This window comes from Meles meles, chromosome 3 (genome assembly GCF_922984935.1).
Source record: "Meles meles chromosome 3, mMelMel3.1 paternal haplotype, whole genome shotgun sequence".
Lineage (NCBI taxonomy): Eukaryota > Metazoa > Chordata > Mammalia > Carnivora > Mustelidae > Meles > Meles meles.
Genome location: NC_060068.1, coordinates 111,085,819 through 111,103,720, shown reverse-complemented (window position 1 = coordinate 111,103,720; position 17,902 = coordinate 111,085,819).

Sequence of the window (17,902 nt, the reverse complement as noted above, 5' to 3'; positions counted from 1 at the left end):
AAAGCCTCTGCCTTCGGCTCAGGTCTTGATCCCAGGGTCCTGGGATGGAGTCTTGCATCTGGCTCTCTGCTCAGCAGGAAGTCAGCTTCCCTCTCTCTCTCTGCCTGCCTCTCTGCCTACTTGTGATCTCTGTCTGTCAAATAAATAAATAAAATCTTTAAAAAAAATTTTTTTATATGTTGTGAGTCCTGCAGGGTGCTACTCAAATGAGAAATTATTGAGAAACCTGGTACAATTCTGTTTTATAATCATATAACTGAAGTTTTATTTTAAGAATACTAATATATGATTATGGTATAAAGTACAAAGAATTTCAGAAAATCCTACAAAAACAATAGGCATCCTTTATCTCAGGAATGTGGTCTCCTATATTCTTCAGTCTTTTTTCCATACTGGTATATATAATTGTTGCTTTCATTTAATATCAAGAGCATTTGGGGGATAGTAAATATACTACATCATCATTGCAAATGATTTGAAGTTGTGGGTTTTTCCAACGGTGTGTGACCTGTGGTAAACGAATTAATTAGAGAATATAACCAATCCCTACTGCTAGGTACTTCCACGGTTTCCCAGCTCTAAACAAAGCTCCAGTGTCTTGAAATGTACAACATCTTTGCACCCATCTATGGTTATTTTCATAGCAATGGACTTGTTAGATCAAAGGTCTGCATGGTTTTTTTTGTTTTGTTTTTGTTTTGTTTTGTTTTTTTAGGTCTGCACAGTTTTTAAGTACTGGTACAAATATGCTGCCAAAAGGACCTGTTGGATTTTCTGTTGAAAACTAGTTCCCGCATCCCGCGCCCCCCCCCCCCCCAGCCCGCCCCTTTTCTTCCAGAGGAACCGGTGGGGGGGCTCTGACAGTCCCGCCCTAAGGCCCTAAGGGAGGATGTATTCAATCATGAAAAAGGCTTAAGGCGCTAACCCTAAGCACCTCGGCTCTTGGACCCCGCAGGCGGATCCCCCTGGAGCGGCCCCACGGCTGGGCCTCCCGGGGATGAATTTACAAAGAGTGCCCAGCGGGTGCCAGGGGCCCATTTCCATGCAAAGCGCTCGGCCACTGCCAAGGTGCTGGCGCAGCGGGGGCGGCGCCGCGCTGGGGAGGGGGCCTGCGAGCGCGGCCACTTCAAAGCGCTCGGTTTGGGGCGGGCAGAGGAAGGGGCCGGGCTTGGAGGCCCACAAAGGGAAGCATCCTAGGGCTGCCCCCTCCCCACCGAGCAGGCCAGGGGCACACAAGGCTAACAGTGCAGAGGCTGTGCAGGTGGGGACCTCCTCCTGGCCGAGCTTCGGGGGACACCCTCTGAGGCTGCGACTCAGCCCCACTTAGAAACCTGACCTGCAGACTCTAGGCGCCCTCGGTCGGGGGCACCACGGGTCTGAGACCAGAGCTGCAAAAGACCAGCCCAAGCCAGAACAAAAGTAACACCCTGAGCTTTTCCACCGTGCAGAATTCCCCCAACCTCGGCTTTCGCTTTTTGGGTTAGGAGTGGGTATCATGAAAGAAATGAGAAGTTAAGATTTGAGTCTGAAAGGATTACAATTCTCTCCCTCCCTACCCCCCAGTTCCAGTATTACTGCAGAGTTAGCAAGCTAAGGCCGGTGGGTAATGGGATACTGGACAGAGCCTAGCCTGGCCTGGAGTTCCAGCCACCAGACTTTGGGCTCCGGCTCCAGGTCCACTCCCCGACTCTCACCCCACCCTATCCCACCCCACCCCACCCCACCCCCACTTTGAGAAGGGGGAAACCAGTGCCTCCTTTCCATGCTCCCACTGCGGTAAGGCGTGTACTAGGGTAACCCCCCCCCCCAATAAGCAGCAGAGCCTTAGTGAGGGCTGCTTGCACACCTGAGATTGTACAAAGTTTGGGGGGAAGGGAGAGGGGAATCGGTGACCCCCACAAGCTGCAGCGGTGCAGAAAATGGCCTCATCTCAAATAGCTAAATAGCTGGCCCTAGGGTCTAGCCCTCATCTGCAGGGAGTGAGCAGCCTGAGCCCATCTTGCAGATATGTTCTAAGTATTTAAGTTCATTATTCACGTAGTCAATGATCTGTTAGGCACTTAGTCTGTGCTCAGCACTGGGATGGCAACTATGAACAACTCAGAGAAGACATTCAAAATTTATACATAACCCAAGAGAGAGAGGCACACAGGCACAAAGCCTACCTCAGACAACATTTCCGCCCTGGGTTAGAATTGGATCCAAACTTTGCCTCCACCAGAGGGGCCTGGAGGAGCTCTCCTGAGCTCCCAAGGAGCTTCCCTTGGCTTCCACCAGATTTGTGGCATGATGGTTGAGGCTTCTTCCGTCCTGCCTTCTGGTAACTGTAACAAACAAAGAAGCCAAGAGTCCAGAGGAAGCTTCTTTCTGATGATCAAGGTTGCAGATGTTCATGAACAACAACCCAGGGGTCAAAAGACAAGGAGCCTAGTGAGTGGCAGGGTGTCCAACTCAGCTCTGGGCAGAGACACTGGCTCAATGGGGTCTGTATTCTGACCCTCAGCCTGCAAACTGACCATCCTCGGGGCAGAAGTGTCCCTCTCAAAGCCACCAGGAAAGAGGGATGTTGTTACTTCTGAGGGTCCAGACTCCAGGTTCCTCCAACAGCCTCCCCGCCCCACCAGTGATGTTCCCCGCCACCCCCCAACCCCAGTATGAACTCCTGTAATGCAACAGGGAACAAAGAGCGCCCTAGGGTCCTAAAACCTCAAGACCTTTAGAAGACCTTCTCTGGAGATGTGGTATCCTGTCCTTTCTGTTATAAAAAGCCCAGAGCCCTTCCCTACCAGTCTCAGCCTTTCATTAGGGTCCAGAGGGAAGAATGGGGTAAGTTAGAGGTGGGTTCAGAAAGGGCTGGTGCCCAGAAAGGGCTGGTCTTGTAGGCTGGGTCTAGGGATAAGAGGCTCTGGGCTTCCAGACCCAGCCAGAACACCTGCAGGGACAGCCTTGCTAGCCAGACCTCTGGACCCACTACCAGTGCCCTGAAGAGCCCTGCCTCCCAGAGGGATGCCAGTTAGAACATTCACTCCTCAGTAGAGTGAGAAGCCTGGGTGCATTCTCCTTGAACATTGTCTCCCAAGGGTGATATGACTCTAAGCAAGTGAAGGCAGAGTAACTAACACCTTGGAGGTGGTAATTCTCAAAATAAGTCCCCTGACCCAGCAGCCTCACCTGGAAACTAGTTAGAAATGCATGTTCTCAGGCCTCGCCCAGAGCTCCTAAACCATAAACACCAGGGGTCTGGCCCAACAAGTGGAATCTTAGAAAGCTTTCCAGGTGGGCATCTGGGTGGCTCAGTCGTTAAGCATATGCCTTCGGCTCAGCTCACGATCCCGGGGACCTGGGATCAAACTCGAATCAGTCTCCCTGCTCAGCGGGAAGCCTGCTTCTCCCTCTCCCACTCCTGCTTGAGTTCCCTCTCTTGCTGTTTCTTTCACTCTCTCTCTGTCAAATAAATAAAATCTTTGAAAAAAAATGTTTCCAGGTGATTCTCATGTACAAGAAATTACAAGCATCACTGTTCTGGGAAGAAGAGGGCATATTATTACACTTTTACTTGAATGCCTCCTCTGACAGACATCTCATCACCAAACAAGCCAGCTATCCTTGAGCAGAGCTAGGCTTAGAGGAACATACAAGGATGTCTGCTACAGTATTGTTTGTGATGGTAACAATCTGGAAATAGTGTGAAGGAATATTCATCAGTCACAAAATAGTCAAGTAACCTATGGGAATACACACTTGGGAATACTAAGCTGTGGTTATAAAAGAATGAGGCAGGTTTCCATACATTGATGTGCAATGATACAGATCTTCAAGATGTACTGTTAAGTGATAAAGGAAGTTGCTAAATAATACACATAACTCAGATTTATGAGTTTTTTCTAAAGTTCATAGAACAATCTATCCTTTTATCTGTATACATATAAATGAAAATGCATTGAACAGACTGGAAGAAGACCCACCCAGAAGATAACCCCAGGTAGGGTCCTGGGATGGGAGAGCTTTAGCTTTAACCATGTTTTCCCCCCAGTGTCTGCATGATTTACATCATCAGAAGTCAATTTTAAAGAATGAATAAAAACTTTGAGGGGCAACTGTTTGGCTCAGCCAGTAGAGCATGCGACTCTTGATCTCGGGGTCCTGAGTTCAAGCCCCAGGATGAGCAGAGAGCTTACTTTAAGAAAAAAAAATTTTAAACTTGAAATTAAATCTACTTAGAAAAAGGAAGTCAAGCCAAGCAGCAAGCATTCTGGTGTGGGGTGGGGGGGCTCGCAACCTGGTATCAAGCACAGAGCCAGGGTGGGAGTCAGGTGCCATAGTCCTGGCCCCAGATCAGGAATGCCAGGTCATCCCAAGAAGTGAGAAGGGCTGAGCGGTAGGAGTGGAAAGCAGGAGATTTTGTTGCCTGAGGGGCTGCTGGTCAGGCCAAGTCAATCTCACCTCTAAGGTGTTCGTAGCAGCCTTACCCCTTCCTCTCTTGGTTCTCTCAAACCCATCCCAATCACTCAGCAGTGGGAGGACATTTGGTTCCCCTTTCTGAAGAGCACTTGGAGTCTAAAAAAGAAACTAGGGAAGAAGAACGCTTACCCCACCCTGCAAGGAATCATGTGCTGTTAGAGGGAGCTCCAGGCAGGTAAGCAGAGATCTGGTATTTGGTAATCCTCACGTAAGCTGTGAAAACATCCACCAGGAAGGCTTGTTTTCCATGCAAACCTAGACAGAGCAAACAGAACAGTCATGGGTATCATGGTGACTGTCCCCAGAACCTGGACCCAGGTCCTTGCCCTCTTCTCCAGCCCATCTGTAAACCTGCTCAGGGCTGCAAGTCCTCCAGCCTTCTGTCCTTTCAACAGACCTCAGGACTTTTCACACACTGTGCCCTTGACCTGCAGTGCTCTCTCCCCAAGCCCCCATTTACCAAGATTACTGCAATGCCGGCTTCAGATCTCTGTTGAACTGTCACTTCTTGGGAAGTCCTTCCTGAGTGCCCCAGACCAGGTCATTTCCTGCTGAGGTCAGCCCTCATTTTAGTCTTTTTTTTTTTTTTTTTTTTTAAGATTTTATTTATTTATTTGACAGAGAGAGATCACAAGTAGACAGAGAGGCAGGCAGAGAGAGAGAGAGGGAAGCAGGCTCGCTGCTGAGCAGAGAGCCCGACGTGGGACTCGATCCCAGGACCCTGAGATCATGACCTGAGCCGAATGCAGCGGCTTCAACCCACTGAGCCACCCAGGCGCCCCTTTTTTTTTTTTTTTTTGGGTGTGTGTGTGTGTGTGTGTGTGTGTGTGTGTGTGAGCGCTCTGCCCATTATGGGGCTTGATCTGACCCTGAGATCAAGAGTCACATGCTCTACTGACTGAGCCAGCCAGGTGCCCCAGCTCTCATTCTAGCCTTGATTATCTCCTTCGTATGTTGCACATGTTACAATGATATGTATATGTGTGTCTAATATTTGTGTTATGTCCCTCTAGCCATCTTGCCTACTGGACCCTGAGCCCTGGGTCCCTAGGGGTGTCATCTCATCCAAGGACGCAAGGCCATTAGGTACAAGAGGCTGAAGAAGTGAGAGGCAGGAAAGACAATAAGAGAATCAGGTTGTCTTAAAGAAATGTCAGTTTCCCCACTCAGCCCAATTGGGGCTTATATGGGTACCTAACAGTTCTGGGGGAAGGTCTGACTTAATGGCCAAATAATAATTACTACTAATTAGCACTACCCTTGTAAGAAAGCACTTAAAGTGTTTCTTCTTTTTTTTCCAATAAAGATTTATTTATTTGAGAGAAAAAGAGCAAATACATGTGCAAGCATGAGCAGGGGGAGGAGCAGAGGGAAAGAAAGAGAGAGAGAGAGAGAATCTCCAGCAGACTCCCTGCTGAGAGAGCCCAGAGCCCAGCACAGGGCTTGATCCCATGACCCTGAGAGCATGACCTGAACAAAAATCAGGACTTGGATGCTTAACCAACTGAGCCACCCAGGTATACTAAAGCATTTCTTCTTTTAAGGGATCAAACATTCACCCTTAAACCTCCTTACTCTCCCACTGGCCTGGCAAAGCTTTCTTTCCCTGGGATAGGAGTAAAACCTCAGCCTGGTCCAAAATATCAAAAACTCTAAATCCTTTCAATAAACCCTTCCTGAGCATCTATTGTGTGCCAGATGTAACCTCTGCACTCACAGGGCTTATTCCTCACAAGAGAGGGCTCTATGCCTCAGCCCCCTGCCCTGTATCCCCACACTGTGGCCATATATTCCCATCACGCTGGAGTGCCCATGGACCTTCTTCATCAACGTCATCATCATCACCATTATCATCAAGACTAACATATAACATAACAAATAGCACTTACTAACACTAACAAGCACTAACAAAACACCCTTACTGTGTGTGCATCCAAGTCTGGTTAAGAGCTTTACACATAGTCACACACTTAATGCACACAAAACCCTAAGAAGCAAGTACTCCTCCATTCTACAGAGGAGAAAACTGAGGCACAGAGAAGAGCAAAGCCTTCCTTTGCCTTCCCAGCACCCATCCAACCGGGGTGGTGGGGTGGGCTGTTTCTCCAGGCTGCTCCAGAAATTCTTTCTTTCTTTCTTTCTTTAAGATTTTATTTATTTGACAGAGAGAGAGAGAGATCACAAGCAGGGAGGCGGAGAGAGGGGGAAGCAGGTCTCCCGCCGAGTGGAGAGCCTGATACGGGGCTCTATCCCAGGACCCGGAGATCATGACCTGAGCTGGAGGCAGAGGCTTAACCCTCTGAGCCACGCAGGCGCCTCTCCAGAAATACTTTCTTCAGAGTCTGGGAAAAATGGAGTGTGGGTTATCTGAGTGTTCCAGCCTTGGCCACATGCTAAATGTCCAGCTAAAGCTGGAGGACATAAAAGGCATTCAGTGTCTATAGGAATACCCCTGGAAAGAGACCCTTCCCCTTTGGCTTTGTCCCCTAATTATCAGTGCCACAGGCCGTGTTCCTTATGAAGCAAGCTGCATCAGGGAACCTGGGGAGCAGGTGGAGGTGGGGAGTTGCTGTCTCATGCCAGCTGTTTCCAGACCTTCGACTCCCTGAGGATGTGAAGGGCACAGAGAAGGCTGTCCGACACACAGCTGCCAAGCCCCTGGTCTGTGCTCCACCTTCCTTGACGAGACAGGCCTGGGCTGGCCCGCAGACACAGAACCCAAACGGAGCCCTGGCCTCAGAGGCTGGAGATCTACATGGGTGGTTCATGCAAAACCAACCTGTACGCACATGCATAGGAGGGAAATCAACCAGCTCTCCCTCAGGAAAGGCGACAGGGAATAGGAAAACGGAGGAGGGCATTTGGCTGAGGGCTAAGAGCTTTTGCAGTGGAATGTCCAGGGCAGGCAGGGGTCTACTCAGAGCATCATGCAAAGCCCAGGGGGTCAGGTAGCCTAGGGCTTGCTTAGGGAGCCCCATGTGAAATGGCAGCATGCCCTCAGCACAGAGCGATCACTCAGGGAGCAGAGACGAGCTGGGAGAGATGGGAGGCCCCCCTGGGCCCTACAGGCCACAGTGAGGACTTTAGATTTACCACACAGGGCATGCAAGGATAGTCAGCAAAGAAAGTCCATCTGTGATGTGGTCCTTCAAGCATCTAGGAAGGACGGCTCTGGCTGCTGTGTGGTCTGTGGCTGGAATGGGGCCAGGTAAGACAGAGAAGACAGTGACAGCATCCTGTGAAGGGGACCAGGGGTCTGCATTCAAACTGTCACAAAGAAGGTGAAGAGGAGGAGACAGACTTCGGACACACCAAGGAAGAAGGACAGGTGGACTTGGGGTTCACCCAGGGTGGGAAATGAGGGAGTAGGAAGCCAGAAAGACATCTCCAATGTGTCTGGCCCAGGTGAGCAGGTAGAGGTCGTATTTGCTGAGCCAAGAATCTAGGAGGAGCTGCACTGGTTTGGGAACCTCTTCCATCTCGATCTAGATCCACTGAACAAACATATACAGAAGGCCCACTGTGTGCCTGGCTAGATGTTCCCTTTGTTGACAAAGCCATAGATGAGCTACGTCATTTTTATCCCAGGCTTTCCCAGGTGAGGAGGCTCTGGCCAAGGCATCCGCTGCTGGGGCCTCCCGGTCCACTGACACCCCAGACTTTCACCCCAAGAAACCCACTCCACAAGAGAGCCCAGAGGCCAGATAGAAAGAGAGAAATAAAGGCTGTTGTTGACACGAGAGGAAAAACCAGGCTTCCTGTTTGAACTCGGGTAGGTACTGGAAGTTGTGAGTAATGTCGAATCTTGGCCGGCTCCGAAGGCGGTCTGCGGTGGGGGCTTCTCACACTCGCTGTGAAGAGCGGCTTTGAATCACCCACTTGCAGGAGACCTGGGGCCCGTGGCAGGCCTGTGTAAGGAGGGCTGCATCCACGCGGGCAGGCCGCAGGGGAGGCAATCAGCGTGCACTGCCGGCTGCAGTCGCGTGGCCTCCGGAAGGACCCAGTGCCAAATGCTAAGAGCTTCTCACATCGGGGTCCCCAGTGCCCTTGGCTCCTGCGGCCAGACCATTCCCAGGCCCCTGGAGGCTGGAATTGTCACCTTTTACCCCACTTGAGGTTGGACCTGTGCAAGAGGCCACAGGGGGCTTGGGGTCTACTCTGCACCAGGAATGCTGGCCGCACGAAGCCAGCTCTTTGTGGGACCTGGGGAAGGGTCCCTGCCCTCTCCCATCCCCAGGCCTCTGTCTGGAAAGGAAACTCCTATGGGAATAAAAACCTCAAGCCAGCTACAGCGGTAAAGTCCCAGACCCTGGGTGAGTGCCTTATCTCGTTAGAGCCTCACAACGTTCCTGCGTCACAGACAAGGAAAATCTTTTTGTTCTAAAACGTACATATTTTTTTAATGTTACTGAGGTATAACTGAAGTATACTAACCTATACACAATTAAAGTATCTAATTAAATTCTGACGTGATTACAGTCATGCAATCATTACCACAAGCAACGTAACGAACGTTCCCATCTTGCTCAAGTTTCCCACACCTTTTTGTAATCCACTCCTCCCTCCTTCCACCTCCATCTCGGGCCACCTGACCTGCTTGCTGACAATATAGATTCCTTTACATTTCCCACAGGTTTTCTTTTTTTTTAATTTTTAGAGACTTTATTTGCTTATTTGAGAGAGTGAGAGAGCACAAGCCGGGGCGGGGCGGGTAGAACAGAGGGAGAGAGAGATAGCAGGCTCCCTTCTAAGTGGGAAGCCTGACATGGGGCTCGATCCCAGGACCCTGAGATCATGACCTGAGCCAAAGTCAGACGCTTAACTAACTGAGCTACCCAGGCACCACTTCTGGAGTTTTATATAAATCTAGTCATACGATATATGCACCCTCTTTTGTCTGGATTTTCTCATTCAACAGAATTGTTGTGAAATTTACCCATGTTGTTGCCTGTGTTGCCTGCATCAATAGTTCAGTCCTCTTCATATTGCTGAGTAGGAGTCCATGATATGGATTTACCACAATTTACCCAGTTACTTACTGGTAGACATTTGGGTTGTTTCCAGTTTCTAGCTATTATAAAAGAAAATGTTCTAAGCATTTGAGAATGTTATTATGTGTGTTTTCATTTCTCTTCTAAAAGTGGTTTTACAGTCCCATCAACAGTACAGTAGATTCACATCCTCACCAATACCCAGTATGGTCAGTTTTGGGGTGTGTGCGTGTGTTTTTCAGTTCTGTTGGATATGGCAGTGGTATCTCACTGTGGTTATAAATTTGCATTTCCCTGGTGACTAATGATGCTGAGCATATTTTCATGTGCTTATCAGCCATTTGTATATTTTCTTTTTTATTTTTTAAAGATTTTATTTATTTATTTGACAGAGAGAAAGAGCACAAGCAGGCAGAGAGAGAAGGGGAAGCAGGCTCCCCGCTGAGCAGACAGCCCGATGCGGGGCTAGATCCCAGGACCCTGGGACCATGACCGGAGCCGAAGGCAGAGGCTTTAACCTACTGAGCCACCCAGGCGCCCCTGTATATTTTCTTTTTTTAAAATTTTTAAAAAGATTTTATTTATTTATTTGAGAGAGAGAGAGATCTCAAGTAGGCAGAGAGGCAGGCAGAGAGAGATGAAGGGAAGCAGGCTCCCCGCTGAGCAGAGAGCCCAATGTGGGGCTCGATCCCAGGACCCTGAGACTATGACCTGAGCCGAAGGCAGAGGCTTAACCTTCTGAGCCACCCAGGTGCCCCATTTGTATATTTTCTTTTGTGAAGTGCCTTTACAAATCTTAACATCTCAGAAACTGAGACACATCTTACAGTTGATGGCTTACTATATAGTTTAACTGGCAGAGAACATTTTTTTCTTCCTTGATGGGGACATAAAATATGATACACCTAATGACAGATGGAGTCTTAGATTTATGAAATACATGAAGTCACTTGTCCTGGGAGACACAGTGGATGGGAGACAGAGTGTATAACCCTAACCTGGGGCTTTTAAACAATACATTATTCTTCCCAGTTAGGAGAGTCAAGACCAAATGTATGGTCAGCGTGAGAAAAACGAAACAGGTCATCCACTACACTACTATGCTCTAAGTACTGGGCTGCCCCAGAGCCCTGGAACATTCAGTGGTCTGGCCCTGTGGGACCCACTGGATGGAGAAGCAGCCCCCAGGTGTGTAGGCCCCAGCTGGTCTTGGAATCTCGCTGCACAGCAGTTCTCCACTACCTGAGCCTTCACCTGGCAAGGGGTCGCCAAGAGCAACCATCTGCCACACAGGTGTGTAGAGTGGAAGGTGCTGAACAGGATGCAGCCTATGACCTGTGGAACTCTGGGCCCAGAGAGGCAGTCAAGAGAGACCCATGGAATCCACACTCTGCAGAGGCCGGAAGCGCTCAGAAGGAGCAGCGGTGGTCCCCAAGGGGTTTGTGAATAGGGTAAAATCATTGCTGTATGGTGCCTAAGGGTTCCAGCAGGGCGTTTTAGGTCATAAAGTTCAATTCTTTTTTTTTTTTTTTTTTAAGATTTTATTTATTTATTTGACAGAGAGAGATCACAAGTAGGCAGAGAGGCAGGCAGAGAGAGAGGAGGAAGCAGGCTCCCCACGGAGCAGAGAGCCCGATGCGGGGCTCGGTCCCAGGACCCCGAGATCATGACCTGAGCCGAAGGCAGCGGCTTAATCCACTGAGCCACCCAGGCGCCCCATAAAGTTCAATTCTTGCTTCCAGCCCTTACCAGCTCTCTGACTTCAGGCACACATGTGGCTTAACATTCTGAACCTCGGTACCCCCCTCCCTACCCCACAAAATGAGGGATAAATGATGATGAGTATTTCTATTCCTTTTACAAATCAATAAACAGGATCAAATAAGAAAATGTAGGAGAGTGCTTGGCTCAGAAGAGGGCTCTTTGGTGTGGGCTTTAAGGATAGCTAGAAATGGGGCACCTGGATGACTCAGTGGGTAAGCATCTGCCTTCGGCTCAGGTCATGATCTCAGGGTCCTGGGATCGAGTCCCACATCGGGCCCCTTGCTCAGCAGGAAGCCTGTTTCTCCCTCTCCCACTCCCCCTGCTTGTGTTCCCTCTCTTACTGTCTTTTTCTCTGTCAAATAAATTTAAAAAAAAAAAGAAAGAAAAAAAAAGATAGCTAGGAATTCAACTGGATAGAGGAATAGAGGAATCCCCAGAGGGGAAACCTGTGTGTTCCAAGACAGTGCGTGTGGACCCACTGGAAAGGGACTGAGGTGCCACTGAGGTGGCAGGAGCCGTGATTCCTCTGCCTCTGCCTTGGAAAGACCTTTACAGCTGCCTCAGAGAGCATCTCCTGAAATGCAGCCAGGTGTTGTGTGTGTGGCTGAGGGCCTGGCAAGGAGGCTCAGAGGGCCAGACACTCTAGACCGGATCCAGAAGCCCTAGCCAGCATCTCAGTCCCTCTAGGGATCCCTTCCCAAAGCGCTGCCTGCGAGACAGTCCAGAAATCCCCACCCGTCCGCTCAGATCCTGGCCAGCCACCAACTTGCCAGACTACCTATGGCTAGCTACTTAATCTTTGTGCACCTCAACTTCCCCATCTCTCAAATGGTGACATGAAAATATGGCATGCCCGCCTGCCCACCACACAGAGCTGTGGCTGAGATCAAATGAGCTGCTGAAAGTATGCGAAAGTGCCTCGAGGCCAATAAGATGTTCTGCTTATGCAAATCCCGGGCAGTTCGCAGAATCACATTGACTGCCATGCCAGGCAAGGACACTGGACAGTTCTTCCTGGGACACCTGTGCTTTTCTGACCAAGAAAGTGAGGCCCAGAAAGGGAAAGTAACTCACCTAAAGTCACACAGCTGGCAAGCCAGATTCAAGCCTCAGTTTGAGTCAAGCCAGGTTGAACCCCTCTGTCTCACAGGCCAGGGGGTCTCTGTGGTTTCTGGGGGTCCCTAGGCACAAGGCAAACCTAAAAATGAAGTTGGGAGCCAAGACAGTCCCTCCTAACAGACTTGGGGAGCCACCAAATCTATGCAAAGTTTAGAGGTCTTTGAAAATGCCTGGTCTCTGCAGACACAATTATGGGACCTCTGCTGGAAATCCCTTCCCTTGGCCTTGGGGTATTTTCTGCAGTCATTGCCCTCATTACACTTACTTCTTCTGTAAAATGGGCATAGTGCTACACTTACTGAGGTTTGCGTTGCCCTCATAGTGATATCAACCATCTCCATGGGATGGGAGAGGAGATAAGGGACATGAAATTGCTTTGAAAAACCAACTAACGCTGACAAAACCCAAGGGTCTGTTTCTGTTGTGATGTAATGACTCCTGGTGTGGGCAGCCCTTGGTAGATTCCCAGTATTGATGAACTATCAGAAGAGGTCAAATCAATTGGCAGGAGATGCCATGGCTGATGAACCTGGTCCCCAGGGACCTCCCCAGGAGAGCGGGATGTTACCAAACCCCCTGGGCCACTCAACAGCAGCCTCAAGTTGCAAAGAATCTTTGCAACTTAAAAAAATTGATGGGCACGAAGGCACAGATTCTTGGCAACTTTTGTGGAGGGGAAACAACTCTTTCTAGGACTTGCCCCCATTTCTCCTCTCATAAAATCCCCTTCTGATCAGGGCCTGATTCATTCCTTCTCTTCCTTTCCTTTCCTTTCCTTCTTTCTTCCTTTCTGCATCATCTCCAGTACAGGCAGCAGAGAGGAGAAGTCATAGACTCAGCACCTTCCTATCCCACTTCTCATAAGTTCGGGCCCCTGATTTTCCCTTGTGACGCGCGTCCTAATGGTGAGCACGAGGTACAGTGAGCGGTTTTGAAGGCAGCTCCTTATCGTGGAGCGTTATCTGAGCCATCAAAGAACATTTGAGGAAGAAAAAAAAGCAGTTTCACCATCAAACTTGAAGGTCTGACTGTTAAAAGGAAGAGCCGGGACAAAGCGACCACAGCTTTTATCGCACATTCATGAGGGCGGTGTGCGGTGGGAATACTATATATTTTGGGCCTGCTGCTGAGAATACCTCCATGGCCTTTGAACAAAACACAAACCATGCTATGGAAATTGCCGGTAATTGTCTTTACCTCCAGTTTCAGAGGGCGCACACCCGGCCTTGCGGTTGTGGGCGCCGTTTCATGCTGGGGTTCGCGTCCCCGACTCTGCTTGGCACAGAGAGAGTGGAACAGATCAGGGCCTCAGATCTGCGCACACCTGTGGTCGCTGCAAGGAGGCGAGGCGGACTGCCGCAAGATAAGGCAACAATGGAAAGTTTCTCACCTGAAAGGTTCGGGGACCAGCCGGGAGGCCTGGGCACCTGAGGGAGAGTCATCTGCCCCCAGAAACAAGGAATGAGGTGGGGAACTGGCCCCCAGAGCCCAGACCCCTCCCTCCTAGGAACCACCCTCCACAGCCCCTCCTCAACACACACTATTCATTTTCTTGCATGGTTTCTTAAACATCAACACCGAGGGATTCCTTTTACCTTTGAAAGGCAATACCTGCCTTCATCTATCAATAGTGCTCCCTGAAGAAAATCAACAGAGCGAACAGAACTTTGAAGATCAGAGATTTGTTTTGCAACAGCATGTGCGCTCTATACATAGGCCCCTCATTCACAGCAGAGGTACTCCAGGGCCTCCCCAGAGCACGGGTACCATCAGGACAGGCCTGCTGCCAGAGGCTACTCCAGGGCTGTCCACAAAGGTCCTCTGGCCCATCTCCTCAGCCCACAGGCAGTTCCAGAGTGGGCCAGGGACAACACAGAAAGGGGCCCCACAACTCCTGAGCCTCTGGGCTCTCTGGGGGTTAGGGAGGCCCCTGCGGCCTGTGACCCTATCGGCACCAAAGAAAGCTTGGGCCTGAGCCAGTCTGGTGGGACACCTGGGAGGGGGCTGACCACGGGCACAGGGGCCTTTGAGGGAAAGTGCATCGGAGAGAAGTGGTAATCAGCCTGACTCGGGGTCATTTCATTTGCTCCTGCTTTTTTGCTTTTTTACCCTTTTGTATCACAAGAAATAGTGTAAATCATCAGAAAAAGACATAAAGCATAAATGTATAGCATGAGGAATTGGAGTGAACGCTCCTGGAGCATGTCTAGGACCAAGAACTAGAAGGTGGTCTGCATGTCTCTTGCTGCCTCCCTGCCCCACCCCTTCCCCTCTCTCCTCACCACAGGTCACCACTCTATCCCAGCTTTGAGGGCAATCCCTTCCAGCTCGAGTTTTGCCCCCTGAGCTTACCTCCTCTAACACCGTAGAGGAGTATCACCTGGTTTGGAACTTCATGTGAAGGGAATCGATCATACCAATCCTTTCAGCTTCTTTCGATCAACACCACGTGTTTCAGATCCATCCGTGTGATTGTGTGTCTCTTTGGTTCGTGCATCGTCATGGCAGCCTGCCTCCTGGCCTGCTTGGCTGCACTGCCTCTCGATTTGCAACAAGCAGTGCCTGGGGGAGCCCAGAGTCCTCACTCCCTTGAGCTAGCCTGTGGCGCCAGCCTCCCACAGGCTGTGGGGGTTTGCCCAGACTCCACTGTCTCCAGCTGGCCTCGCTCTGTGGGGGGAGGCCAGGACCAAGAGCAGTGGGCTCCCAGCTTCCTCCACAGAGCTTCCCCCAGGGGCACCCTGGAGGCTGCAGGGACTCACAATGAAGGTTTGGCCCAGGCGCCTGGCAAGGGCAGTGATCCATGGCTGCCCTGCCACCTCTGAAAGCCAGCTGGGCACTGGAAACAAACAATAAACCCGAGCACGTCCCAAATGAGAAGCAGGTGTCTTCCTGGGACCAGATTTCTTAACATTCCATCCTCTTGGTTTACCCCTTCTCCAATGTGGTTCCCATTTGAAGGAGTCTGAGCCTTTGGAGCCCAGAACCCATATGAAAAATGATATAAATTATAGCTCACCATCCCAGCATGGCTGTTTGGGAGTTTGGCATAAACATTAAGGAAGGGCCACCCTGATTATAAGGTAGAGACTCTGGGGAGGGCAGGGAGAGCCGGGCAGCCCCCCAACATGCATTTCTCTGTTCCCCTCTTGGTGCGGGGTTTAGTCAGTGCACCTCGCCCAGGGTTCTTTGAAAACGAGGCTCTGTAGGAGTTAGCGAGGCAGGCTCCGAGGTGCTGGGAGCAGGGACGGGTCACGTCCCGTCTTCTGCCCTGCCATGCCTCCCCTCATACTCTGATTCAGGCCCAGGCAGTTCCTACCTCCCCGCCTTTGCCCACACAGTCCTCCCACCTATCCAAGTGTACCCCTTCCTATGCCCCAGAGCTGTTCCAATTCTCCGCAGACTACTCCTGGACATTGGGTTCAGAGACCCACTGATGTCCTGCTCCCAAACGCCGGGCATCCCTCCTCCTCCTCCTCCTTCTCCTCCTTCTCTGAACCACACCAATTAGCCCTGATTGCAGAATACATGTATTGTTCTCTAACGGTTTCATGTGTGCAGGTCTCAAATCCCCAGATGGGAGTCGGGGCAGGGGCGGACACTGGCCAAGCCTCTGCTCCGCTCTGCACCTCAGTGTTCCCATCTCTGAAGGAAGGAGCCGCCCCACCCAGTGTACGGCCAGGGGGCTCTGGTCTTCAGGGAAGCTATGTGATTGATGATGGACTACCCTCCCACCCTCCGCCTCTACCCCCAGGCCCTCTGCCAGGAAACCCACTCCCACCAAGCCTCAGCACAAGGTGGGAGCCCTGGGCCTCCACCCCCAGCCCCAGCACTGGGGCAAACATCCTAAACCACCGAGTACTTCTAAAAATACGGTGTTTTTGTCAGAGAGCAACCTTCCACTTCCTTCAGACTTTGATCCCCATGCAACCCACAGAGAAGAAGACATACTTACAATAACAGTTTGCAGCTTTCATCTCCCTTTGGGGGCTACCTCTCAAGGGCTTTGAACCCCCAGCTGGATGGTGGTACCCCGGAGCCCTTCTGAGCATGCTCAGATCCATCTGCCCTTGGTGTGGAGATGGGAGACAAACACATCTGTCCCCTGGGTGGGTCTGTTCTCAGGGACAAAGTCCAGGACACAGAGCTGCCGGGGCACAAACTGGCCATGGAAGCTTATGCAAGTTTATAAGGTCCTTTACTGTCTAAAATCTAGAAAGTTCATGCTAGAATAGGGTAGAATAAATCAGGGTTCAAGTACAGAATGGGCTGGAAAACGAAGGATGGAGAGGTTGATGCTAGCACAGTGCTCAGACAGAAGAAGACGCTCCATAAATAAGTGTTAGGCTTTTAGGGAATGTTTCTGGCTGGAGAGATCAAGAATGTTCTATCCACAGTCTCGTAGGCAGGGGTTCAGAAGGAGGCTGATAGGTGGGGATGGGGAAGTAAGGATTTCCTGGTAATGGGAGCAGCATGGGCAAAGGCTCAGCCACACACTGAACAGGAAAAGTGAAAATTCACACCATATTTGGCTGAAAGGGAGCTATGAAAATTCTTCCGCGGACTCTACAGATACACGAGCCGTTGCTGTTCTGAAGAAAGCACAGGTACAGGCGAAAGCACAGGATGAAATGAAAACCGTGATAAAAACGATCATCTATGAGCACCAACTGCATGCCAGGCTCCATTCTGAGCCCTGAACACACAGGTCTTTGCAACAGACCTCAACTGCCATTAATCACGTTTATCTTTCCTTGAGGCCGACAGCCTCAGAGAGGAAATGTCCTTGGGCTTCAGGTCAGTGACAGAGCTGGGTTTGAAGCCAGGCAGCCCAGCTCCCGGTTGATAAGACCCAGCAGACTCTGCCTGAGGCCTCAGTGATTCTGTGATTCTGTGCTTGCTGACCAAGACCCTGGCCTTCCTGCTCCCTGGGGTGCCCAGGGAATGACCCCAGTGCCCATTTACTCCCGTCTCCTAGAGGCCAAGCACTCTCTGCTTGTAACTTCATTTAACCCCCCACCCCTTTGAAGTAAGTGCAGCATTTAGTTACAAAACCAGGCAAGGAAGCCGAGGTGCAGAGAGGCTAACTGACACAGCGAGTGACGGAACGGGGACTTGAACACAGATCCGCCTGACCCCAAATTCCGTGCCCCTAACTTCTCTGCGGCCTCTCTGGGTTTCACCTCCTGCCCGGGAATTCCAGACTGTGAGTAATTCCAACATGTCTGAAGAAGTTAAAATCACTATAATTTCCTAAAGACTTTAAATGGAGGCAGAACATCTCTCTTCAAAACAAAGAATTTATCAGCAAAACTGCCAAGGGGGCCTCTGAGTCACTGTCTTGGGCTTCTCTCTGTTTTGGAGAGGGAGTTGTGTGTAGAAGTCCCCAGCACAGGGGCCAGGCTTAGAAAAAACCAAGGCTGGGGTCCTAGTTTGCCTCTCACATGCTGTTCAAACCTGGGGTCATACCTTGACCTTTCTGGATCCAGACCCCCATCTAGAAGATGTGCAGGTCTTTCCGGGTGATCTTCAACATTGACTCAAGATCTCACTACGTGGGTCTGTTCACC